Here is a 27,242-nt window from a genome sequence, read left to right as displayed (position 1 = left end):
TGAATTCTTTGTTTCTGGAATTTTTCATGTAATATTTTCGGACCACAGTTGACCGTGGGTAACGAAAACCTCTGAAAGCGAAACAGCAGCTAAGGGGGGACTACTGTGGCTTGGAGTTGAGAGCATTGGTTCTGAAACTAGCCAGAGGGAGGGAGGGAGGGGGGTGGAAGGGTGGATAAAGGGAGAGGTGAATGGGGAAGGATTGCTAACCTGCCATGTGCTATGCTCTTTACAGACATTATCTCATTTAAGCCTCCTCCCAAATCTGTGGAATTCATCATCCAAAGGAGGGCATTTTAAAGAGAGCCCTCTTGATAATGCTCAGAAGTCATATGCTTATGTTCCATTTATCTGTAACTTCCAACCCATCTCGACCTCCACCCCCATCCTTGAGCCTATTCCATCCTCAAACCCCCTTTCATCCCTAAGGTGAGGCTCAGGGATGTGTGGGAGGCAGAAATGTGTCTTCCTATAAGTTATTTGCTAATTTTCCAAGGCTGACATTTTGTTTTCTTTTTAGCGTCATAAAATTTCATGTGAATGCCAGCATCCTACCATGACTACCAAAATGCCAAGTCAAATGGTCAGGTTACCCATTATCATCCCCGTTGTACAGAGGAGGGGCAGAGGTTAAATAACGGGCCACGTTTGCAGAGCTAGACGGTAGCGGAGCCAAGGCTCCCAAGCCATGTGTGTTGGTTGTTTTGAGCGCTGAGTTTTCACTCCCCGGCCCTGCCTCACATTTCTACGGGACTTGGGGTCGCTCGGCACAGCCCAGCGGTCACCCACTCACTCAGCTCCCTACCCCACACTTGGGACAGAACTCAGATCTTCCCTGAGTGCCCAGGATCATGGGTCAGCTTGAACAGGTCCTTAAACACCTCATGCCTCAATATCCCTATTAACATCCCAGTAGCTTATTGTGTGGAATTAGTCTGAAAAATGTCTGGAGGGAAAAAAATGGTTCTTATGAAATTTTAAAAAACAAAGTAAAAAAAGATGCTATAAGAAGAAGCTTTCTTTTCTGATAGGTACCATTTTTCTCAGACCCCCATGGATTTAAGTGGGCCGCATGCTGCCTTTTTTAGCATACACAAGGATCAGGTAAATGGATCCATAATACCAGTTTCTACTTCCCATTTCCTTAAATGATGCAAGTAGCAGTCAGTTGTTCAGAGGGTGGGAGAAACACTTGAGCTTAGGGCAGCAAGGAGAGCCCCTGAGAAGGGCCGGCACTGGACGGGAGGGATGCTCTCAGGCTACACATTTGCACTCGGGCTTGTGAAACTCTGAGATTCTTGTTTATTTTCATTGCTTTTTATCGGTGAAGTTTTCCTCTGAAACCTGAACACACGAAACAACAGATCGTCCCATCTAAATCCCAAAAGAGGTGCCACAATGAACCGGAAATTAACTTTCTCTGCTCAACTTTTTAGAAATGGGGGCAGGGGGTGGCAAAAATTTGTTTTATTTTGTCAAAGGACAACAAGCTTCCAGAGTCAGTCACTGCCACATTTGGCCATTTCATAATCACGCAGGAGACGGAACAGAACGGGCAGGTGTCTCCTTTCCTAGCCCCGGGGTTACTGGTGGACCCCGTGATTCTGGTATCTTCTCTGCCCCTCACGTCTGGCAAGCAATGGTGGTCTCTCATTTCTTAGTGTCTGTGAAGATTGTTTTTCAACTTGAAATACACCCCCTAATTTGAAAATGAATGGGTCTTCTTTAAAGAAATCATATTTACCAGCATTTGAAGAGGTCTACTGCGTCCCAGGCTGAGACACAGCGGCCAGAGGTTGGGATGGAGAGGGGTGCAAATAGACTGGCTGAGACCCCCTCTGAAGTTCTTATCCAGCCTGCTGATCAGCAACACAGCCTGGGAAATAAACAAAAAACAAAGCACAAAATATAGTCTTATGCCATAAAATGGCTCCATTCCTAAATAAAGACAACAAATATTCAACAGTCATATCTACATCATCCCCACATTGGGGAGTAAGCCAAGCACCCCCCAACTGTGCTCAAAAGGAACAGTGCTGCTCTGGGGAGCAGCGTCTCCATAAGCCTCATTGCAGGAGCCTGTGCCCCCCCCCCCACCCCGCCCCAAATCAGAGCTCTTCCCAAATAGCATTCTAAAGTGCTGTTTAACCTCTGCATCTCTACTAACGCAGCAAGGCTCCGAGGGGTTGGGTTGAAGCCAAGGTGGATTAAGTGGAATTGTAGAAGTGTTCCCAATAAGCAGTTTCTTACTATTAGCAACTTCTCGCCTACAACGGAGGCTCAACGTCTCCCCCTCCTTTTCTTTGCCAAGAAGAATGTATAACAATTTCTGTTGTGTGAGACAAAGAGTGTGCGTGTGTGTGCAGTGAGCCATGTATGTATCTATGCACCTACGCACAAGAACTGCCTGGTCATATCCTTTCTTCACCGTTTTCAGTGTGTGTGTGTGTGTGTGTAAACATATATAGATATATATCTTTTCTCTTTTTACTGATTCTCTTCCAAAGTTTTCCCCAAATCTGATAAATCCTTTTTTTTCCATTTCTATCCAAACCAGGTTTCTGTTGTGTCTGCTTCAAGCATCATAAAACAAAGGTTAATTCTTTTAACAACCCCAGGACCTGGAGCTGCTGTTGCCAGCTTTCCTGGCTGGCCTTGACCCTCCGGGATATCTCCCGCCAGAATTCCCCAGACACACGCCATCAACCAGGACGCATGGCCAGGCATCTCATATGCTCCTTCTGGGTTATGTTATAAATTTTGGCTGAGACATCAACACATGTCAACATGTTACTTTCAGTGACATGTTTGTCTTTTCTTTGTTAGCTTTGGTTCAAGGCCGTGAATCCATTTCGAGAAACGACGTTTCCAATTGTAAGCAAAAGTCTATCATGCTTCATGGACTTTGGGGTTTCTCTATGCCTGTCTCCTCCTTCCATCACTCTCCCCCTGCGCCCCTCCTTTATTTTTCTTAGAAGTCCAAGTGAAAGGATATTTGGTAATCAAAGTGAATTTAACTGGCAGGGCAGGAGCGAACACAAACCGATGAGCTCCCAGGACCTCTGTCTTTGGTTGGCTCTCAATGAGTTCGGGGGATCACAACCGTGTCTCCTTTTCACCTGAGCGCTGCAATTCTTTCTCTCTCTCTCTTTCTTCCTCCCTTCCTCCCTTCCTTCCTTCCTTCCTTCCTTCCTTCCTTCCTTCCTTCCTTCCTTCCTTCCTTCCTTCCTTCCTTCCTTTCTTTCTTTCTTCCTTTCTTCTTTCTTTCTCTTTTCAATGACAACAGAGGTCAATGCTCAGGTTTTAACCCTGCTTGGTCAGATCTCCTCTCTCCTTCATTGTTCAGAATACCGTTATCAATTTGAGATAGGACTCGGGTGCCTACAGCATCTCTTCCAGGAGTTCTGGGAGCTCCACAGTCATCTCCTCCTGCCCCAGAGGGCTGCTTCTCTGCTCACTTCCTTTTGCCTGGAGAGAGCAACTGCCCCTGGCTGCCCTCCCATTCCCTGTTGTGGAAAAGGAGGCACCACAGCAGCGCGGCTGGAGGATGTGGCTTCTGAAAAGTGGCCGAGAAGTGCCTGGCTACCCGTTCAGGACCGGCTGAAGGTGCCAGCAGGGAGCCAGTTCACAGGTAGCAAAAGAAACATGGTTATTGCCCCTTTCTTTAGAAAACAAAAGCTTCTCAGGTTTCGAACAAATAATATTAATATGCAGCTTGAACATGCATCTTCATCATCAACTTTACCTCTGAATTAGTTTTGAGTGGTCCAGAAACCCATTCACAACGGATAAAGATTTACCACCATTAGGCAATAATAAACCAGAAATTGGTCCCTGGATCCGGATGAGGCCTAGTGCACCTAGGCCCGGGTGAGCCCAAGTGGCCCTGGGTCTGGGTGAGACCATGTGTCCCTGGATCCGGGTGAGGCCTCGTGCCCTAGGCCCGGGTGAGCCCAAGTGGCCCGGGTCGGGGAGAGGCCATGTGTCCCTGGATCCGGATGAGGCCTAGTGCACCTAGGCCCGGGTGAGCCCAGTGGCCCTGGGTCTGGGAGAGGCCAAGCGTCCCTGGGTCCGGGTGACCATGTGTCCCTGGATCCGGGTGAGGCCTCGTGCACCTGGCCCGGGTGAGCCCAAGTGGCCCTGGGTCTGGGAGAGGCCAAGCGTCCCTGGGTCCGGGTGAGACCATGTGTCCCTGGATCCGGGTGATGCCTTGTGCACCTAGGCCCGGGTGAGCCCAAGTGGCCCTGGGTCTGGGAGAGGCCAAGCGTCCCTGGGTACGGGTGAGACCATGTGTCCCTGGATCCGGATGAGGCCTCGTGCACCTGGCCCGGGTGAGCCCAAGTGGCCCGGGTCGGGGAGAGGCCAAGCGTCCCTGGGTCCGGGTGAGACCATGTGTCCCTGGATCCGGGTGAGGCCTCGTGCACCTAGGCCCGGGTGAGCCCAAGTGGCCCTGGGTCGGGGAGAGGCCAAGCGTCCCTGGGTCCGGGTGAGACCATGTGTCCCTGGATCCGGGTGAGGCCTCGTGTCCCTGGGTCCGGGTGAGACCAAGCGTCCCTGGGTCCGGGTGAGACCATGAGTCCCTGGATCCGGATGAGGCCTCGTGCACCTAGGCCCGAGTGAGCCCAAGAGGCCCTGGGTCTGGGAGAGGCCAAGCGTCCCTGGGTCCGGGTGAGACCATGTGTCCCAGGATCCGGATGAGGCCTCGTGCACCTAGGCCCGGGTGAGCCCAAGTGGCCCTGGGTCTGGGAGAGGCCAAGCGTCCCTGGGTCCGGGTGAGACCATGTGTCCCTGGATCCGGATGAGGCCTCGTGCGCCTAGGCCCGGGTGAGCCCAAGAGGCCCTGGGTCTGGGAGAGGCCAAGCGTCCCTGGGTCCGGGTGAGACCATGTGTCCCTGGATCCGGGTGAGGCCTCGTGCACCTAGGCCCGGGTGAGCCCAAGTGGCCCTGGGTCTGGGAGAGGCCAAGCGTCCCTGGATCCGGGTGAGACCATGTGTCCCTGGATCCGGGTGAGGCCTCGTGCCCCTAGGCCCGGGTGAGCCCAAGTGGCCCTGGGTCTGGGAGAGGCCAAGCGTCCCTGGGTCCGGGTGAGACCATGTGTCCCTGGATCCGGGTGAGGCCTCGTGCACCTAGGCCCGGGTGAGCCCAAGTGGCCCTGGGTCTGGGAGAGGCCAAGCGTCCCTGGGTCCGGGTGAGACCATGTGTCCCTGGATCCGGGTGAGGCCTCGTGCACCTAGGCCCGGGTGAGCCCAAGTGGCCCTGGGTCTGGGAGAGGCCAAGCGTCCCTGGGTCCGGGTGAGACCATGTGTCCCTGGATCCGGGTGAGGCCTCGTGCACCTAGGCCCGGGTGAGCCCAAGTGGCCCTGGGTCTGGGAGAGGCCAAGCGTCCCTGGGTCCGGGTGAGACCATTTGTCCCAGGATCCGGGTGAGGCCTCGTGCACCTAGGCCCGGGTGAGCCCAAGTGGCCCTGGGTCTGGGAGAGGCCAAGCGTCCCTGGGTCCGGGTGAGACCATGTGTCCCTGGATCCGGGTGAGGCCTCGTGCACCTAGGCCCGGGTGAGCCCAAGTGGCCCTGGGTCTGGGAGAGGCCAAGCGTCCCTGGGTCCGGGTGAGACCATGTGTCCCTGGATCCGGGTGAGGCCTCGTGCACCTAGGCCCGGGTGAGCCCAAGTGGCCCTGGGTCTGGGAGAGGCCAAGCGTCCCTGGGTCCGGGTGAGACCATGTGTCCCTGGATCCGGGTGAGGCCTCGTGCACCTAGTCCCGGGTGAGCCCAAGAGGCCCTGGGTCTGGGAGAGGCCAAGCGTCCCTGGGTCCGGGTGAGACCATGTGTCCCTGGATCCGGATGAGGCCTCGTGCACCTAGGCCCGGGTGAGCCCAAGTGGCCCTGGGTCTGGGAGTGGCCAAACGTACCTGGGTCTGGGTGTGACCATGTGTCCCTGGATCCGAGTGAGGCCTCGTGAACCTAGGCCCGGGTGAGGCCACGTGCCCCTGGGTCTGGGAGAGGCCAAGCGTCCCTGGGTCCGGGTGAGACCATGCGTCCCTGTATCCGGATGAGGCCTCGTGCACCTAGGCCCGGGTGAGCCCAAGTGGCCCTGGGTCTGGGAGAGGCCAAGCGTCCCTGGGTCCGGGAGAGACCATGTGTCCCTGGATCCAGGTGAGGCCTTGTGCAACTAAGCCCGGGTGAGGCCACGTGCCCCTGGGTCTGGGAGAGGCCAAGTGTCCTTGGGTACGGGTGAAGCCAGATCCTGGGTCCGGGTGAGGCCGTGCGCCCCTGGATCCATCCGGGTGAGGCTGGGTCCCAGGCCCGGGTGAGACCACGCGCCCCTTGGATATGGGTGAGGTCACGTGCCCCTTAGTCCAGGTGATGCCGTGCCCCTGGGATCGGCCGAGTCCAAACCAGAGGGAGTCAGACCTCCATTACCACCATTTGTCCACCATCCAGAGCTGAGGGGTCAGTGCTGACATGTACACATAAGGAACTACTGGACATCGAAATTGGGTCTCAAAAGAACTGTTGGTCCAGGGGGAAGCTCGCTACAGATTGATTCATTTGCCTGTCAGCATAAATATTATTGCTCGTCTCACATTCAGTTCTTATTAGTATATATCTAGTGACATTTGATCTCGTTCATGTTGAGGAAATGATGAACAACATAGACTGAGGAACAAGAACAGAACCAGAAGCAAGGAGGCATCGATCGACTATCGGGCCTCAGAGGGAGGATATGGGAGGGTAGGGGGAGGGTGGGGGGAGGGGGAGAGTTCAACCAAAGGACCTGTATGCATGCATATAAGCCTATCCAACGGTTAAGTTCAACAGGGGATTGGGGCATGCGTGGGGAGAGGGGTGGGATGGGAATGGGGGGATGAGGACAAATATGTGACACCTTAACAATAAAGAAATTAAAAAAAATAATAACAATAATAAACCAGAAATTGGCTGATCAGGGTTCTGTCCCCAGAACCGCTTCTGAGGGACCCTGGGCAAGTGATTTAATTATGTTTGGTGTCAGTTTTCTCATCTATGAAAGGGGTGCGGGGGGAGGGGTGAATTTAAACCTCTAACTCTCTACGGCTTCCAAACCCGTTCTGAGTGAGCAAGCGGTATTAGAACAAGCATGTCTTCTCCCAAGGCAACTACTTTGAAGGAAAAATATATTTATTTGGATATACAAGTCCTGGTGTTTGTTAAAAAAAATAGATTTTCATTGCTTTATAGTCACACCTCGTATATTCCAGCTTCTGTTAGAAGCCTTTTATGACTCTGTCATTCATAAATTTGTCCAAACTCTTTTTTAATCCATTTACATTTCCTGTCTGTACCGCCTCTCAGGGTAATGAGTTCCATAACTTTATTACGTGCTAGGAGAAGTATTATTTCCTTGTTTGCCCTAAACTTACCTCAAGCTTCCAACAGCCTGCTTGCCTTCATATTTCAGAATCTGATGACCAAGTTCCTCCATCGTCTTTGCTTTACAAATGGGAGTTTACATCAACTTGGACTGCTCCGTAAAGCAGCAGCCCCCACCCCACCCCCACCCCCTGTGATTCCCTGAATCATTTCAGTTACTTAGACTTTAAATGTGGGCACCGATGGTGTAAGGAAGTCCTGGCTCTAAATGACTGAGAGGCAGGGAGCCTGGAGGTCTAAAGGCTTTCGAGTCAGACAAACCTGGGCTCAGATTCCAGGCCTGCCGCTCGCTGTGCGGTCTCTCGGAGCCTCATTTCCTCAACTGGAAAATGGAAAACAGTGCTGACCTCAGAAGCTGTAAGAGTGGACCCATATGATTTTTGTAATGTGCCCAGCATAGGGCCAGGTCATTGTTACTATCTCCCTAAATCCAGTGGTGGGAAGGTGAGGGTTACTGAGTGCCGAGACGCTAGGTGGACTTTAATGTGCAAGGTGTTCTAGAGCCATTGTTCACGTCGTGAGCGAGGCCCAGGTAAGTGGCTGGCAAAGAACAGTGTAAGCTTCATTGCATGAGATGATGGTGAAAAGCTGTGGGTGGCGGTGATGTTCTGAACACTGGAAGTGGGTAGAGTTTAAGGGGAGATCTTTGGCAACAGATCAATAGGAAATGTGATCTCAGTTGGAACTAAAGTGGCACCAGATCGTGGACAATAAATATTTACAAGGTGGTAGAGGAGATTTTAAATAAAAATAAAAAGGAGGGGGAAGCCCATACACTTTTTCCAGAGAAATGGCCTGAGTCAAAGGGAGGAAAAATTCAATTTCTATCTTTTACTAGAAAGTGTGACCTTGAGCAAGTCAAACCTATTTGTATGTCTAGCTTTCTTTGCACATAGAATGGAATTAAGCTACTTCACAAACTTACAAATCATGCTCCTTGGGACCTATATACGGGGGGGTGGGGGGCGGCGGGGGAGAAGAGGAAAGAAACAGAAATGAGGAAGGATATGAGTCTTCATCCCTAATTCAATCCAAGTAGCTATATTTCTACGGTCCTGAGATTGGCTCATCAAGGAGAATTTCATAGAGTCAAAATTACTTTTTAAAAACCCTTAAATCACCTAAATACATACTGTGAAAGTTCAAAGGAACTGAAACCTTGGGAAGCACAGCAGAGCTCTCTCTCTCTCTCTCTCTCTCTCTCTCTCTCTCTCTCTCTCTCTCTCAAACACACACACACACACACATACCACGCACACACATACAGTTAAATAAATGCATAAACTAATGCTACTGTAATGAGCTTCCATTTAAGATTTAAATTTTGGTTTGTAAAAAGGCTTCTGAAGTTATAAAGAATAATAATAGATACCACTAGATTAGATGCTGGGGTGCCTTCCACTCTAACAGGATGGGAGTCCAACAAGAAGAATGTAAGCCTTGGATTCAGGAGTCTTATTAGAGAGATTTGGAGAGAATCCATTCACATAAGGGGAAATTGGGACAATTTATTTGCACACCTAATCAGACAAGCAACAGGTGTGGGAAGTAGATGGAAAATAAGCCAAAGTATATAAGCATTTCTGCATGAATGCTGGAAGTCTAACAACAACAAAAAGAAACACTTGGCATCCAGGCGATTCATAACCCAACTGGCGTCCCCACAAGCAACTGGTTACAAGAAAGGAATGCGGAAGACTCTATAGGCTATTCCCTAAAGACATCTTCCCAATGTGTAGCCAGGGCCAAAAAGACTCATAAAATTCCAGGCACATCATCAGCATGATTGCTTTATAAAAATATATAGATACCTTATCCAACTCCTGATTTAAGGCATGGTGCAACACAACTAGGGTAATTTGCATTGTTCTCATTCTCCTGCCTCAGAAAGATATAATGAGCTGCACAAGGCAACTTATAAAACACACAGAGAAAACAGAGCAAAAGAAATAAGAGGAAGAGAGTGAGAAAGGGAGAAATGAAGGACAGACTGAAGTATTTAAAAAAAGAGGACTGATAGAAGATTCTTCAGCTAGGAACACTTGAAAGGGATGTTACCATTATCTACAAACAAAATATCTACACAATTACAAAGGAGAAAACAAGGTGGCCATGGTCTTTCCCTGATCGCTTCTTCTCCCCCCCCCCCCCCCCCCCCGCCCCTCAGGAGCTTAGAGAAAGTAGCATGGGGACTAACAAAGAGCGTACTCTATCCAATACACTAATGCTACTGTTATGTACTTAAAGGATATCACACAGGTATAGTGTTCACATGTATCCATGAGAAACGCTTGGAACTTGTTATTCCATCAGGAGAATCCAACAAATGTTATAAATAATTAAAGAAATATTAGAAAACATTATAGACAAATGTGAGAACTTGATTTAAGGACAATGTAGCTCTTTGTATATTTTTGACCAAAGAACAATCCATTTCTTTTCCTTATAGGAAAGTTATCTTCTTCAACCAGGAGCATGACTCTGGAGGTCGTTCAAATGCGTTCACGTTTCCCCACTAGGTTGCTTGCACCCGGAGGCAAGGACCAGGTCTTACACTCCTCTATATGCATCTAAAGCTCTTATCTAGTGCACTGCCTAGTACATATTCAGCAGTCAGTCATGCTTGATGAAACAAACTGAATTGTATTGACGCATTGCAAGAGCTGGGAAATGTGGTCTCTCTCTATAAGCTCTCTTGGTACTTTCACTGTTCCCCTTAGATCCCTAAGATCAATCCCCAATAATTAATACACTTCTTATCATCTAGAAAACATTATTTTTGTGTGATTTTAAAAACTTCTTGGAAAGATACAACTTATTTGGTTTCCCAAGCTTTTCATCTAATAAGCGTTTTAGAAAAGTATGCAATTTGAATAACAGCAGAATAAATTCAGCCTTAACCTATTGTGATAATGGAAAACAGTACCAATCAATTTCAAAACAAATGCTAGCATTAGTACATCCAAATAAAACAGCAGTCAACCAACAATTCTCTTCAGAGCATGCCTGCTGGTGCTGAGCCCGTGAAGGGAAAGCATATCCATGAGCTCTTGGGATTTGTCATCATCCTCTTTGAGCAGCAACCAACCAGGATGCAGGAGTTGGAAAGTCTAAGTCCTGTCTATCAAGGAAGCACCACGTGGTCTCAGGTGACTGATTTAGCCTCTCTGGGCCTCAGTTTCTTCATCTGTAAAATGCAGAGGTTACTGAGTAAGGTCATTAGCATGCAAATCCCAGAATTTTGTTCTCTTAAATCTATTGGTTAAGAAAAATACAGTGTTCCCAGAAAATGAGGTTTTCATTACTATATTTGAAAAGATAAATCTCTAACTTACTCCGTGTGTGTGTGTGTGTGTGTGTGTGTGTGTGTGTGTGTGTGTGTGTGTGTGGTGAGGAAAGTAAAGAGGGTGGTATAAGGCAAATTTTTATGATAAACTCCCTTTAAACTTTCCTAATTCTAGGAGAAAACCAATTTCCTCTAGGAGAAAACTGATGTGACCACACTTCACACCACATTTCCATGCTTATATGTGTCAATGAGACAACCCTCTAGGAAGAAATATTCCTTCTGAGAATCTTCTTATGGCCCATCCTCTACTCCACCATTGGCTGAAAACCTCCTGGAGCATAAATATCTTAAGCCATGGTCCTGAAATGGTTCAAGAAGTAGAAAAGTAGAGACCTGCGTGAAATGAATGGGATCAACAGAGCTGTAAAAAAGAAGGGGGCTGTGGGAAAATACTGTAAGTCTTGCTAGAGAAGTCAGAGAGGTGTGGCTCATTTTAGATGACTGCAAACCCACAAGAAGACAGAAGCCTGCCCCAAAAGATTCTACAAAGTCTTCCAGATTCCAGCTTTTCTTTTTCTTTTTTTTCACCAGCCATGTAGAATTGAATTCAGTGAGTGACATACCATGCAGAGCCAGGCCAATTGTCCAAGACAAAGAAAATGAGAACAAGAAAGGGCATGCTCTTTAAAGAAGGCTCATGGGCCAAAATGGCTAGTTCTTGGCCCACATGTAAATGCTACAAGATTTTTGATAAATAAATAAAATAAAAACCCTTGTTGTTCAAAACGCACGTGAAATATGAACCTACTACAGACACCTTGAAATGTTTTCAGCATTGTTATCTACAAGACTTTCTCCATTCATATGAACAATAGGCCTGAGCTGTGACTGTGTTGCAACAAGAATGGATAATGAAAGGTCTTGTTCACTTGCAGCCAATTCCACATGAATTGAAGGTATGCTTTGCCCTGTGGCAAAGAGTATATAGCAAAGTAGAATGTGTGGCCTCTGCCCACAGGGAGATCACAGTCCAATTGGTGAGGTAAATTAGACGTGTGCCCAAAGTTAAACCCAAGAGATGCCAAGAGACTAATGCAGACAGGATGTGCAATAACAAGAAGATAGAGTGAGACTAAGCAGGTCAAGGAAGGTTTCACAAAGAAGGGCTTTTTAAAAAGTATATGTTTTTATTGATTTTAGAGGAGAGAGAGAGAGAGAGAGAGAGAGAGAGAGAGAGAGAGACATCAATGTGAGAGAGAAACACAGATCTATGTTTGGTTGCCTCCCACATGCACCCTGACCAGGGATCAAACCCACATGCTGGGTATGTGCCCTGACCGGGAATCAAACCAGAGGCCTTTTGGTGCAAAGGATGATACTCAACCAATTGAGCCACACTGGCCAGAGCAAGAAGGGCTTTGAATAGTGGGCATGAGGAGTACAGTGGAGAGGAAAGGAGAGACATTCAAAAAGCTGGGAGAATGAGTATAGTCACTAATATCAAAGGAGAATGAGTAGTTCAGACAGGCTGGCCTGGAGAATCACCATTTGGGGGCAGCAAGATAAGACATTGCAATGACTTGGTAGATCAGTTGGCCAGGCTAAACAACTCCAACTTTATCCTATGGGTAGTAGGGAACTTTTAAAGATAAACAATGTAAGATAGGCTCTTGGTAATCCCAAAGTCCCTAATCATTTCTGTTTGTGGTAGTCTTTGCTCCTAATAGCCATGATAACACTATTCAGAGGTGCCCTCATTGCATGGGGCTTTAACAGCTCTTTTTCTTAACTTATAGGCACCTTTGCAACCTTGAAAAAGATCCTAGAATTGGAAGAAATCTAAGTACCAAATTCTATTTCTCAATCAATGCAGAATTTTTTTCTAAAAGATCCTCAAAAGCAATATATTCCTGGAACTGGAACATTATACTACATGTAGGAGATCTCAGTAAAGCTTGGTGACTGAGCAAATGAATCCAATCATTGCTTCACCTTGGTCATTGTGATCACACTTGCTGAGATAGGCAGCATTGACTCTTTAGAAAGTTCCTTATGACTTTGAGTTGAAAAGTCTGTCTTCCTATTTCTACCACCCATCAATTCTAGTTCTGTCATCCAAAAAATAAAGATATACTAGTAAATAAGTAAATAAATAATCTACTCATTCTTCCACATCATCACTTTTTTTACTATTTGGAGACATTTGTTGGGACTTAATCTTTTCCTCTCCAAATAAACATCTCCAGTTCCTTCCTAGAACTCCGAGGAACCAACCCACTATTGTGAATTTTCTTTCTTTTAATTCACTGAGAAAGATGGGTTGTGTAAAAGGGTTGGATTATAGATTTGAAGGAGGCAGTCTCCCAGAAGCTAGAGCCATGAGTCCCTGAACTTCTGAGTATGTACTATGCTACCTGAGGGTGAGGCGGGGTAGGAGGGAGGGGTTCTGTCCTGACTGCAGCCAAGACCACATGGCCACTTTCCAAACTTCCATGCTGTAGGTTCTATGGGACCTGTCATCCTCCCACTGCTTTCATTCCCATTGTGACATTTTCCCAGGAAGAAGCCCTCTCAAGGTCCTGCTGGTAGCCTTTGCCGCTAGCCTCTGTCTATTCTAAATCACAGCCATTACCCTTTAAGCCCATTTCCTCCAGCTCAGTCTCCAGTGCCTCAAGCGAGCAAAAGCAGCTGGTTCCTCATCCTCCACACCATAATCCTCCAAATCCTCGAAAGCCTTCATTAAATCACAATTCCACCAATGTCACTACACCCCTAGGCTTCAGGGAATGCTCAGCTACAAAACAGCCCTTCACCTTCTCAAGGGGATCATAGTCAGATTTCTGAGAAGCAAGACAGAAAATACTAGAGCTCATCATACGTAATAAACATAAATATTGTTCCTGAAAGTTTTCTATTTTATGTACAATAATAATTTTTTAGTTATGCATATAAATATTCTTCATGCACTGAAATGAAATGTTAAGTGTCTTTGCTATTGTGGGTTTTGGTCCAAAGAGTCTACTAAACACAGTTTTCTGCCAGCCGAAGCTGTGGCTGTCCATAGCTAAATCTGAGCCTACAGGCTACGTAAGAGAAAGAGAGGTTCTGAGGGTAGACACCATATCTGTCGTATTGACCCCTGCATCCTCGTGCCACCCTCAGTATCTGCATAAAGTGGGGTCTAATTAACATTCGCTAAATGAATGAAAACCACTCACAAGCTGGGTGACTTCTGGGACTCGTCTCCTCATTTAGAAAATGAGTTTTTCAGCACTTCTTGATGAACTTGGAGTCCCCTCAGACTCTACCCTAAGAACCCATGACCACCTCTGGGTTCTGGAGAATGCTTCTACAATGGCAGGGAATGGCTCTGGTAACTTTTCTCTTCCCCCAAATTCACACTCTACAAACCACCACCTCTGGGTAGGAAGTAGTGAGGATAAGCTGGTACTGAAAATGGGTGAAGAAAAAAAAAATAAAGTAAATCCTGCCCAGTGTATGTCAGACTGTGGTTTGTACTAGATTAATGAAAGCCCCACATGGCATAATTGTGTTTACAGTGGGCTTATAGGAGTTTTCCCTCAAGGTAGGGAAAGGGGATCAGGTTAAACAAATTATTTAGGTTTTCTGACCTGAACTGGCAACAGTGATGGGGAGCAGTAGCTGAGGAATCGCCTTCCCAATTCCAGCCCAGATTATGCTCACCTGGAGTTCCTTTGCAGCCAGATGCTAGTCTTCCATCGGGAAGCTGGAAGGCGACTCCTGAGCGCTATCTGAGAACATCTGAAGCCTCAAAGTGCTTCCTGTGGGCAGAATGCACTTTGTAAAACTGTGTAGGAGCGACTTCCAGCTACAAGGCAGCAAGTGTTGGTATTACAGGAATTAAAGGTCCTGCTTTTTGGATGGAAAAACTGCAGCAAGTGAACACATTTGATTGGCCAGAACTAGAATCCTGCCATCTTTATTGCTATCACCCACTTTTTTTCCTAAAACAGAAACACTCCATGGAGTTACATGCAGCCCACATCTACAGGAGGGTAACATCCCGTTGTTCTGTCTCATAGAAAACGTAAGTCCTACCTGTTGAGCCCACACAACACCAGCAAACTAGTCTGAATGAACATTTTCCTGAATGAATTCAACGAACGACCTGTTGCACTGGCATATGTGACTTTTTTTGGTCTAAAAGCAAATTAATTTTAACTGCAGCTTGGGGAGTGTGGATATAATTTTGCTTAGTTTTTATGGATGACTTTTTTTTTTCAGTCAATCCATAGCCATTGCCAGTTTCTCTTTAGCCTTGGAAGATATTTTTAGGTATGAGACTGTACTAACAGGATGTATGTAATTTATTGGCCGAACTTTTCTGTCAACCCGTCAGTCATGTTTTATTCCAAATTACAGGGCCCAGCCCAGGTCTGGGATGCATCCACATTAAATGATTGTGGATCATTTATTTCAGAAATGATCGGTTGGAGAAAATGTGCTTTGCACAAGAGAAATGAAATCCCACAGCACAACAAGTTTCCTGTTTCCTTGAGATCCTCATTTTTCCATTTAGCCCTTATTTTAACTTTTCCTCCCTCTTACTTAAAGGTCTTGGAAGGATCCAAAAACAGACCATGAAAGACCCAACCATCCACTCCCTGGCCTCGGGTTAAATAAGACCACACTCCTGGAGGGAACGAAGGAAATCATCTCAATCACGACGGACAGTTGGCATCACCCTTCGGAGGTCAGCAAGGTCATGAAAGGAGGGGTGATGGCCCACATTTTGCAGACTCACTTGGTTAGGTGACTTGGCCAAGGTCCCACAGAAAGGGAAAGGGGTGTCCAAACACAAACAGGTGCTCTCATGCTGTATTCTCTTCCTAGAAATGATTCCCACTGTTGGGGAGTCTCCTCATGGTTCACATTATCCAACACTGCACCTGTACCAATATGCCAAGTTCAGTCAGAAAAGCATAACCTATGAGTGACATGGAAGGCAGGCCATGACCTGTAGGTAGGCCTCACAGTCATGGACATGGGCTATGTGGCTTCTATGAATCTTTTGCCTGATGTCTGGGTGGGCAGTTGGGAGAGGAAGAAGTGAAGTGGGAGATGCCAAAACAAACAAGAAGGGCAGAGTGCAGCTCTCACCACTTTCAATGGTGATGTTGGGGGTGCCCTTCCCCTTGGAGCTGTGCTCATACCTGGCCCAAAAATTGGAGAAGCTGAGGGCCAGGCCAGCAGATAAGCTCCAAGAATGCCTGCCCATACTTTTTTGGACAAAACTGGTAGCAAAACTATTACACATACTTGAGTTTGTGACAATTCTCAGGTAATTTTTATAAGTATTTAGATTGTTTTATTTATTTACTAGAGGCCTGGTGCATGAAATTCATGTATGGGTAGGGTCCCTAGGCTTGGCTGCCGATCAGGGTCGATTGGGCCTTCTGGCTGCTGGCCGGGGCCTTCCTTCGTTCTGCACCGCCCCCTGGTGGTCAGCGCACGTCATAGCAAGCGATTGAACTCACAGTCTCCTGGTCAAACTTCTGAGGGGACAATTTGCATATTAAGCTTTTAAATATATAGATGCTTTTAAAGGAGATATAATTTACATATTGTGAATCTTAGGTGTAACTATGATTTGATAAATACATAAATCTATGTACACATGCCCCTATCAAGATGTAGCATACTTCCAATATTCCAGAAAGCTTCCTCCTAGTCAACACCAATCCCCATCACCACCACCAGAAGTAGCCACTGTTCTGATTTCTTTGGCAATAGATTTGCTTTGCCTATAGAAGAACTCTGTGCAAATGAAATCATACAGTATTTACCCTTTTGTATATGTATTATTTTACTTAACATAATATTTGTAAGATTGCCCATGCTGTTACATGTGTCAGTAGATCATTCCTTTTCATGCTGAGTAGTATTCTAGTGAATATTTCTGTACAAGGTATTTGGTGAAGGGGATGTGATTTCACTTGGGTAAATACTTAAGAGTAGAATGACTGAGTCATAAGGTAGAGGTATGTTCAATTTCATTAGAAACTTTCAAACTATCTTTCAGAATGAGATGTTATGGGCTGAGTTGTATCCCTCCAAAATTCACATGTCAAAGTCTTGGTCCCCAGTACCTCAGAATGTAACTGTGTTTGGAGATAGCATTTTTAAAGAGGTAATTAAGTTAAAATGAAGTCATTAGAATGGGCTCTAATCCAATATGATTGCAATCTTCATAAGAAGAGTAGGTAAGGATGCAGAAACACATGGAAGGAAGACCATGTGAAGACACGGGGAGAAGACAGCCATCTACAAACCAAGGAGAGAGGCCTCAGAACAAGCCAACTCTGTCAGCACCTTGAAATCTTAGACTTTTAGCCTCCAAAATTGTGAGAAAACAAAAAATCCATTGTTTCAGCGATAGCCAACCTTTCGGACCTCATGGACCACCAGTGATCTGCGGACCACCAGTTGGCGACCGCTGGTTTAAGTCACCTATTTGTCAGTACTTCGTTATGGTAGCCCTAGCCAGCCAACTAAAAAATGTTGATTCCATTTTTATACTCCCTTTTTATATGTCTGCGAGTTCTGTTTGCTCCACATCCTCGCCAACACTCAATGTTGACAGTATTTTTATTTTTAGCCATTTCAGTGGGTGAATAGTACATATTATTGTAATTTTCATTTGCATTTCTGAGTGATATTCAGCACAATTTTGTGTGCTCATTGGCCATTCATTTACCTCCTTTTGAGAAGTGCCTGTTCAAGTTTTGTCTTTTTATTTATTGAGTTGTAGAAGTTTTCTACATATTCTGCACACAAGTACTAAAACAAGTAATAGATTGCAAACATTTTCTCCCAATCTAAGACTTGTTTGTTAATTGCCTTCGCAGTAAGCTTTTAAAGAACAGAAATTTTTAATTTTAATAAATTATGTATCATTTTAATAACTATTAATTTCTGTGTACTGTCTAAGAAATCTGTCCATAGTTCAAAGACCTTTTAGAAACTATATCTTCATGTTGTCATGATCCATTTTAAATGAATTTATGTGTATGATGTGAGGTATAGAATATGGTTAATTTTTTCATATATATCCTAGCATAATTTGTTGAAAAGGCAATTTTCATTGAAATTAATAAACGTACTTGGGTGAGGATTAACAACAGTAACAAAAATCCCTATATCCAGACATTAGATTTCTCACTTTAAGCTATGGTTTTCTTTTCCATTCTGTATTGTAGTTTTTAAACTGTTTTTTAATTGAAATCTATACCCGGAAAATTTTTTGCAAAACAAAAACTAAGTGGTAGAAAGTTTTGGAACGAACCATTTAAAGTAACACCTGAGTGTTTTTTATTCCCAGGGTCTAGGTTCTGCATGCATATTCCCAGCATGATTTGCTATCCTACAGCTTCTGCTCCTAAATTTCCATATTTCTTTGTAGCTAAAATAATCAGCTTACTTAATTGAAATAAATTATCTTCTTATTTACTAGAACTCCTTCATTGGGTGTCTATACCATTTGATCAATTCTAAAAACCTGAAAAGAACAGGTCTTTTGTCAACTTTTTTCACTTAGCTGCATGGTGTGAAAAACTTTTCATGTCAACAGACATATCTATAATAATAAAAGCATAATATGCTAATTAGACTGGACAGCCGAATGACCTTCTGGATGAAGCCAGGGCTGCAAGGGCCGAGGGCAGCCATGGGGAGTGGGCCTAAGCCAGCAGGCAGACATCCCCTGAGGGATCCCAGACTGTGAGAAGGAGCAGGCCGGGCTGAGGGACCTCCCCCTGCCACAAGTGCACGAATCTTGTGCACTGGGCCTCAAGTATCTGAATAATTTTAAATGGCTACATACTCTTCTATTGAGAGTTAAAGCATAAAATCTGAGTCTTCTATAATTTGACTTGTAAGTTTCAAGGCATCACTGTTCTCCCACTTGACTGAACAGCCTATGTCTTGACCAGTGTAGGAGCAGCACTGGGTGGTACCCATCCACTCTGCTGACTTTGACAGAGGCCACACTTCTAAGAGCCAGATCTTAAAGCTTGGATACTAGTTATTCCTAACAAGGATGATTGGATTATTCTTTCTAAAACCATAGGCTTGAGACATTCCTTACTAAAGTGTGTTGTTCCCTAACATTGATTTTATTTTTAAAAAATTTTTTAGAACTGGTATTCACACAGCCCTGGCTAATGAACTCAGGTAAGTGTGGTTTGGGGTAGGTCTGTTGTGTTTCTCCCTCAGCTTGTTTTCCCCCGATTTTTACTAAGCCTTTGAACGGGATGGACTTTAAAGGCTCACAGTGTCTGATTAGCCACATTAGTTATTCCAGATCAATTGACATTCCATGACTTCAGGTCATTTAGGAGGCACAGTGACAGGCAAAGGACTGTGCTCTACAAGAAAGACAGAATGGCCCTGGGTGGGTGGCTCTGTTGGTTGGAGCGTTTGTCATCCCATACTCCAAAAGGTGGGTTCAATTCCCCATCATGGCACTTATCTAGGTTGTGGGTTTGGTCCCGAGTTAGGGCTCAACCATTCGATGTTTCTCTCTCACTTTGGTGTCTCTCTCTCTCTCTTTCTCTTTCTCTCTCTAAAATCAATAGACTTATCCTCGGGTAAGAATTTTTTTAAAAGGACAGAATGAAGAACTAAGAAATTTCTGGCGGTGTCAGTACAAGTCACTATACCGCTCTGAGTATAATGCAAGGGTCAGGCTAGATATGCTCTTGTATTCCCCTAAATTCTAAGATTCTGTGCCCCAGTTAACTGTGGGAGAATTCAAACATTTCCCCTAAAAGACTTAGTCACTTATTAAGTTAATTTGGGAATTCTTACTTTTGTTGGACATAACATTTTGGGGAGAAAAAAGTAATTCCTTTATTTATGACTTTTAAGGTGCTATCCAGTGAGAAATTAATTCTACTTATGCTTGGACTTAGGTGCTCGTAAAAAACAAACAAACAAACAAAAACACAACCATTCTCAGCATGAGGGCTCTGTGAATCAGCACAGCCCTGCTGTCCTTTTAAATTCAACTGAGTTTAACAGCAAGTGTTTAGTTCAACACATTGACTGAAATTCACCAGTCCAAGCCACTGTAGACTGAAGATATTGTCGAAGATAAAGGAAATGATTTTTTTTGCCTTTTTTCATTCAGATAACTGGCTGAATTTATCTCCCTTCCTTGAATTTGAGAGCTCTCTAGCTCTTCACTATTCTCATTCCTGGTTGCCTAGGGCACATGTGTGCATTTGTGATGTGTACGAAAAGGCCTATAGAAAATTTCATTTGATTGAAGATCCTACAGGACATTAGACAAGGAAGTGGAAGTCAGACCTCAGAGAATTAAAGATCTTTTCAAAATGTTCATTATTATTTCAATAGCAAACAGCAATTTTAATGCAGAGAATAAGATGATTTTGATTTGCATTTCCCTAATGATATCTACGTGTGGGTTTATTTCTGGGTTCTCTGTTACATTGATCTATGTGTCTATTTTTATGCCAATACCATACTGTTTTGTTTAGTAAAACAAAATATAGTTTGAATAGTCAAGTCGTTTGGTTATTTGGGGCCTTTTATGGCTCCATACAAATTTTAAGATTGTTTTTTCTACTTCAATTTAAAAAAATGTCATTGGATATTTGCTAGGGATTGCATCAAAAGAATGGACATTTCAAGACTATTCCTGCCTCTGATTCATAAACATAAAATATCTTTCCATGTATTGGTCTTCTTCAGTTTTTTTCATCAATGCCTTATAGCTTACAGTGTACAGATGTTTCACCTCTTTGGTTAAATTAATTCCTAAGTATTTTGTTATTTTGATGCTATTGTGAATGAGATTGTTATCTCATTGTTAGTGTACAGATTTTTTTATATTGATTTTGTATCCTGCAATTTTACTGAATTCATTAATTAGTTCCAACAGGTTGTTTTGGTGGAGTCTTTAAAATTATTTATATATAATATCATGTCATCTGAAAATTGAAACAATTTTACCTCTCCCATTCGGATTTAGATGCCTTTATTTATTTTTCTTGCATAATTGCTCTGGCTATGACTTTTAGTACTATGTTGAATAAAAGTGGCAAGAGTGGACACCTTTGTTTTGTCCCTGACCTTAGAGGACAAGCTTTCAGTTTTTCACCGTTGAGTATGATGTTTTTTAAAATTTTTTTCTGCACCTATTAAGATGATTATAAGATTTTATCTTTTATTTTGTTAAATGCTAATGTGGATGTTGAACCATCCATGTATCCCAGGAATGAATCCCATTCGCTGATGATATGTGATCCCTTTAATGCATTGTGGAATTTAGTTGCTAATATTTTTTGAGAATTTTTGCATCTATGTCTATCAGGGTTATTGGCTTATAATTTTCTTTTCTTGTAATGTTCTTATCTGATTTTGTTATCAAGGTAATGCTCATAAATTGTGTTTGAATATGATCCTTTTGCTTTTACTTTTTGGAAGAATTTGAGAAGTATTCTTTAAATGTAAATCCCTCTGGTCCTGGACTTCTGTTTTTTTTTATTACTGATTCAATCTCATTATTAGTAATTGGTTTATTCAGATTTTCTATTTCTTCATGATTCAATCCTTTCTCCTAAATTGTCCAATGTGTTTGGTATATAATTGTTTATAGACCATAATCTTTTGTGTATCTACTACAGTTTTTCCCTTTGTGGTTGCCATGAAGCTTACATAAAGTATCTTCCTATCTAATAAAGAGGGAATATGCTAATTGACCCTCACACCTTCACAAAGATGGCGGCGCCCACAGCCAATAAGGATGGAATATGCTAATTGAATGCCACGCCCTCAAAGATGGCGGTGCCCAGTCCCCTCAGCCCCACCAGGGTGCGCCTGCCTCCAGAGTCCCCCAGTCCCCTCAGCCCTCCAGCTGCCCAGGGCCAGCCCAGGCACAGGCAAGCCTCGGATGGCAGCTGCCCAGTCACTCAGGGCTGCCTGAGACTCAGGTAACTAGGGCCAGCCAAGGCTTGTGCTGCTGGCAGTGGCAGCAGCAGAGGTGTGATGAGGGCGTCGCCTTCTCCTGATCACCGGGTCACCTCCCACCCCTGAGGGCTCCTGGACTGTGAGAGGGGGCAGGCCGGGCTTAGGGACCCCCCCCCCCCCCGGCTCCAGTGCATGAATTTTCATGCACTGGGCCTCTAGCATAATTATAATATCCTATTTCAAGTTGATAACTTTGAAAGCATATGGAACCATTATATTTTTATTGTCTTCCCCCTTGCATTTTAGGTTTTTAATGTTACAACTTACATATTTTTATATTGTGTATCCAAACTATTATAGTTACAGTATTTTTGTTTTTTTTTAACATTTATACTAGAATTGTGACCTATGTACCACTAATACAATAGTAGAGATTCTAACTTTGACTCTTTATTTACCTTTACTAATGAGTTTTATACATTCATATGCTTTTACAGCGTTCTCTCATTTCCGCTTGTGGAATGCTCTTTAGTATTTCTTATAAGGCTAGTCTAAGATTTTGTTTGTTTGGGAAAGTTTTTATTTCCCCTTCAGTTCCGAAGGCCAGCTTCGCCAGGTGTGATAACTTCCTGAGGACTCCAAAAAGGACAATAGCAGGGTCATCAGACTGGGGATATAGGATGTGACTGACTTCAGTCCCCTTCACAGGAAGACCAACTACCAACTATCTGTAGACAAGACACCATCATGAAAAGCTCACCTGAGAAGGGCCCTGACTTCATAGATCACCCGGTTAGACCAACATCATTGTCTGCCTCCCCTGCCTCCACCAGGGCTCATGCACTGAGGAGGAATTAGCCGAGGCTTTTATACAGAGAGTTGGTGGTTAAAATGCATCCAGAACCAGGGCAAGGCTTTCTCCAGATACCTAGTTCCTCCCACCTTCAAGATTAAAGCAATTTAGAGAGAGAGAGCGCGCGCGCACGCACACACGCACACACACACACACACACACACACACAAAATTAACAAGTTATCAACTTTTCCTACTGTTTGGGGGAGAAAAAAATGTCTCTCTAGTTCACTAGTGTCTTAAACACCAGAAGTTTTCAAGTGCAAATGACACGTTTTTTATTTACTTGCAGTTTAGAACATACAAGGGAAAGGTAAACAGCATAAAACACCTAAGTAAATGAAAAAAAATTAAACGCACATTGCATCTGCCTCTATAATCACATTGCCGCCGCCACCATCCTCAACCAAAACTGCGCCCAACTAAAATCGAAACGCCACAAAACCTTGAACATGAGTCTGTAAACAGAGCTTTATAAACTTGGTTGAGAAGTATTTCTCTCCTGAGGAAGAAGAAGATCAAAAAATGTTGGGCCAGAACCTTTCTGTGATGGCTACACACTCCATCACAGGGTTCGGGACGACCCTCCTGGGACCTTCAACTCTTTGGTTGTACAGCTGGGGCATGAAGTTGTGTGTTGTGTGCTACTTGGGTATACGTTTGTCTTACTGTTTCTCCACTAAGAACTCCTTTTAAATGTGGTTTGTTGTTGTAGCAATTTTGCAGTGAAACTCTACTTGAACAGTTCCAAACTGTACAGACTAGATGAAGTTTCTCCTCGCAATGGGTTTCTTATGTCCATGTGGAATTTCGTATCTTGCAGTGTCCTGTAAATAAAGTTTAAGTTCCACCCTTTAAAAAACGCGACCAATTCAATTGTAACGCTTTTTAAAAAATCATATCTGCCCTCCATGGTCTCCTAATCTTACTTGAGAGAATAAATATAAAAATCCAGAGATAACCTAATTCTTGTAGGTAATTTTGAAGTCACCCAATTCTCTGTATTAAGCTTTTTTAAACACACACACACATACACACACACACTAAAATTACAATTCTTTTTAAATGAATTTGGGGCATCTAAGGTTGTGTTTTGTGACGATCAACACAACCATCTTATTTTGGTCAATTTTTTTTTCAACCAGTGAAAAGGCAAAGCAGCCAAACCACTGATGCAGGTACCTTCAAAACTGAAAGCAATCAGATTTTAAAAAACTTTTTATATCTCCCCATCGTGGAACCAGAGCACCAGTTACCAAGAATCTCAGATGAGTAGGGGAATAACTATTAATAAATTGAATTCCTGTCTACACACTGCCAAAACATCTAATAAGTCTGGTTTAAAAAATTCCAACCCAGATGTTTGGCACTGCATAGACCAAACATCCAGATGACTGGCTGAACTTGTGAATAAACTGCTGAATGGACCAGATGTTTCTGCTCCTGAGGGCCCCGGGGGCCTCGGGGACCTTGGGGACATCAGGAGAAAGCAAATGTCCCCACTGGACTCTCGCCACCTGCATGCCTTCCCTGGAAACTGAAGTGGGCGTGTAACAGCGGGGTTGAAATTAAAAATGTCCAGGACCGCCTTAGAAAAATTCAGGGACAAGTACAAGGAGGACGTAACGTGATAGTTATCTGAAATCCATGTTTTGGGAAGTCACTGAGTCACATCTATCTTGAGGCATTGTGGTTGCAGTTCTAAATATTCTCCCCCTCGAGACTTTCTCTTTCAACCCAAGTTCTGGGCCACCCTTCCCCAACCCAGGGTGCAGTGTTTTTTTTTTTTTTGTTTTGTTTTTTTATGGGCAACAGCTAAAACTGAAATCTAGAACTTTCTGTCTTCCCCACCGCGGCCACTTTGTCCCTTCCTGTTTTATATGTTTCCTTCCCTACGCTGTGCAAAGTGGGGAAGGGAGAATAGGATTGAGCCAGGGATTCTGCTAGTGCAGCCCAGGCCATGGGCAGCCCTGGCAGGAAGACGCGAGGCCAGAAGGGACAGGACAGGTGGGAGGGACGCAGGCGGGGAAGGGACAGGGACGCTGCTGCCAGGAGGAGGCCCGCGGGGCTGCCAGCAGGCGGAGGCTCGGAGCGGCCTCCGGAGGATATTAACCGACAGGATGGGACAGAACCACAGAACCTGGAGTCCCCTCCAGCGAACTTGTCTAAATGGGGCCGTGCAGTTAACTGAGGGCAGCAGGAAGGGACGCGTCTCCAAAAACACCATGTGATTACCAAGCTCCCGACTGTATTTAGAAAACAGCTTTTGGCTTCCGTCAGAAAGTCCAGATATGCATTTGATCCGTTGTGCAATTTTTGTTTTCCGAGAGGGGTTTGTTTGGTTTCTTTTGGAAAAAACGTCATTAAAAGGTTTCCTTCGTGCCTGTGTTTTCTGGAGCCTTCCCTGGGACACGCTGCCGCTCTGGAAAGGAGGAGGCAGGCCCCGATTGCTTTCTTGTCTCCCTCCAGAGAGACTTGGTCAAACAACCTCCCTGGAGGAGGTCGCTGCGTCTCTCATCAGGATGCAATCAATAGAACAAGTGAAGTGATGTGGGCGAGAAAATAGAAGAAAGAACCCTTCTCAGGTCCTGCCCGGAGCCAGCCCAACTCCGCTGGGCTGAAGAAAATCACAGCAGCCAACTTGAAAGAACCCCAGCGATCCTCCCACCCCCTCCCAAAACACGCGGGACACACCCCAATCTCACTAACACCAAAAGATGGCAGAGACAGACAGGCACTTTTAAATACAAAAATAAAAAGTATTATTTTCCTCTCTCTGCATTAAAAAAAAAAAAAAAAAAAAAAGCTTCTCCTATTTCTAACGACTCCCTACCGCTGCCTGGCTTTCCCCTCCCCTCGTCCCCTCGCCCCCTCGCCCCCTCCTCTCTCAGGGATTGGCTTTATTTAAAAAACTATATTTCTGCCCAGGCATTCAAAAATGCTGAGTGCCTCAAGCAAAGTAGTAGAATAAGCATGTTTCTTACTGCTTCTTGGCAACTCTGCGGCCCAAGACCTGCTTCCAATTAGAGATCATGTGGCTTCAGTTTAGTATTATCATGAAAATGAAATTACCACTTTAGAAAAGTCAAGTTATTTTGGAAGTGAAAACTGCAGGTCAGAGCCCACCAAAATTCCAGAAAAAATTTGCTCAAGGAACATCTTGTCGAAGGGTCACAATGGCCCGGCTGATAAACGCCCAGGGGCTGTGACATGGGCCACCCCTCCTCTGGCAGGGCTCCCAGGGCCTTGCTGTGAAGGTCAAGCTCATTGTCCTTCAAAAAAAGGCATCTCTGGGATGGTACTCTGCTTGCAGAGAAAAGCCAACGGCTTCTCTCATCCTCCCGTGTGCTTGAACCCTACTGATCTCCACCACTCACCTGGCTGGGACATACGCTCCCTTTGCTGGCTTGTGCTCCACTAAGGTCCCTGTGGCCCCTCCCCAACAAGATTGTAAATTCCTGAGAACAAGGGCCGTGTCTTTACTTTTGTGTAGCTTCATAAATTCTTAGGACAGGAAGGGACCTAGTCCAATTGTTTCATGTAAAAGATAAGGCCTATTAGCTAGTTTTAGGCAGACACCCTGGGAGGACCGAGGCCTCTGGGCACAACAAGGCCAGCCTTAAAGCCACAGAGTGTTGCAGATCAGACCTGGGAAACCTTGTTCCCTGCACCGTGGGTCAGACGCTTGAGCTTCAGAAGGACTGGGTTCAGATCCTGGGGCTGTCACTAGCTAGCTCTCTAAATCAAGGCAAATGGCTTTAGCGATTTAAGCCTTTTGTGTATTCATCTGAAAAGCTGGGAAAATATAAGTATGCATCTCACGGTTTTGCTGTGGGTTAAATAAGATAATGTATGTAAAGTATTTAGTCTGTAAAGTGAGTAAGCACTAAATAAATGGATATTGTTTCATCATCATTATTATTTGGCATGTGTTTGATGGAACGCAAACAAAGGCTTTCTTTTATAGAAAGCTCCACAGCCTGTCATATGAAAACACGGGTTTATTGGGAGGAAATGGCCTGTATCAGCTTTCTGGAACCATCTCTGTTATTATGAAATTCCAGGAACTAGAATAAAATAACAAGAGGGCGAGTGGGTTCTTCACAAAGCCACTTGAACCAACCAGCCAGTAGATCAACAATGCACTGAGCACACTTTGTGCGTAGGCGCTGGGCCTGGTGCTGTGGGAAAGCCGGGAAATGCTGAACCTGAGCTCTTGTCTTCAATCTCTAATCTCGGTGGAGATGTAGAACTCATGGGAAGGAAACTGAAAGGTCTGCTGTGCGTAATGTGTCTCAAAGGGTCTATGGAGCACAAGTGCTTCCCAAGGTCAGAAGACACAGCGGTGGCTTCCAGGTGGTGTGGGCAGGAAAAGGCCACAGAAAAGGTAGAACGTAAGGTTGGTCTGGAAGGACTGGAAAGACTCACGAGGTGCAGATGAGGAAGCAGCGCTCCTCATGACAAGGGAAGAGTCTGTGCAAAGGCCCAGATGTAGGAAGTTCAAGGTGTGCTTACGGGCAGCGAGTCCAGACTGGCTAACGTTCAAGGTACAGCTGTAGGCTCAGGGAACATCAGATTAGAAAAGTTGCTTGAGAATGTGCTGCGAAGGGTTTTTGAGTGCTTGGCTTGTGATGCGTCTTAGGATGGTCGCAGAGTAGGGTGCACCTTTTTGTGGCACCGTGTACTGCCTGAGCAGCGGTACTCAGCAGTTCGGCTCAC

At 45.0% G+C, this 27,242-nt stretch overlaps 1 pseudogene; it reads right to left on the bottom strand.

Annotated features, from left to right (window-relative positions):
- LOC103296674 (uracil-DNA glycosylase-like) overlaps positions 1–7,459 on the bottom strand; it is an 84,996-nt pseudogene extending 77,537 nt beyond the window's left edge.
- Between the last annotated feature and the right edge of the window lie 19,783 nt (positions 7,460–27,242).

Source organism: Eptesicus fuscus, chromosome 10 (genome assembly GCF_027574615.1).
Source record: "Eptesicus fuscus isolate TK198812 chromosome 10, DD_ASM_mEF_20220401, whole genome shotgun sequence".
Classification (NCBI taxonomy): Eukaryota; Metazoa; Chordata; class Mammalia; order Chiroptera; family Vespertilionidae; genus Eptesicus; species Eptesicus fuscus.
This window is presented reverse-complemented; position numbering and strand designations above follow the sequence as displayed.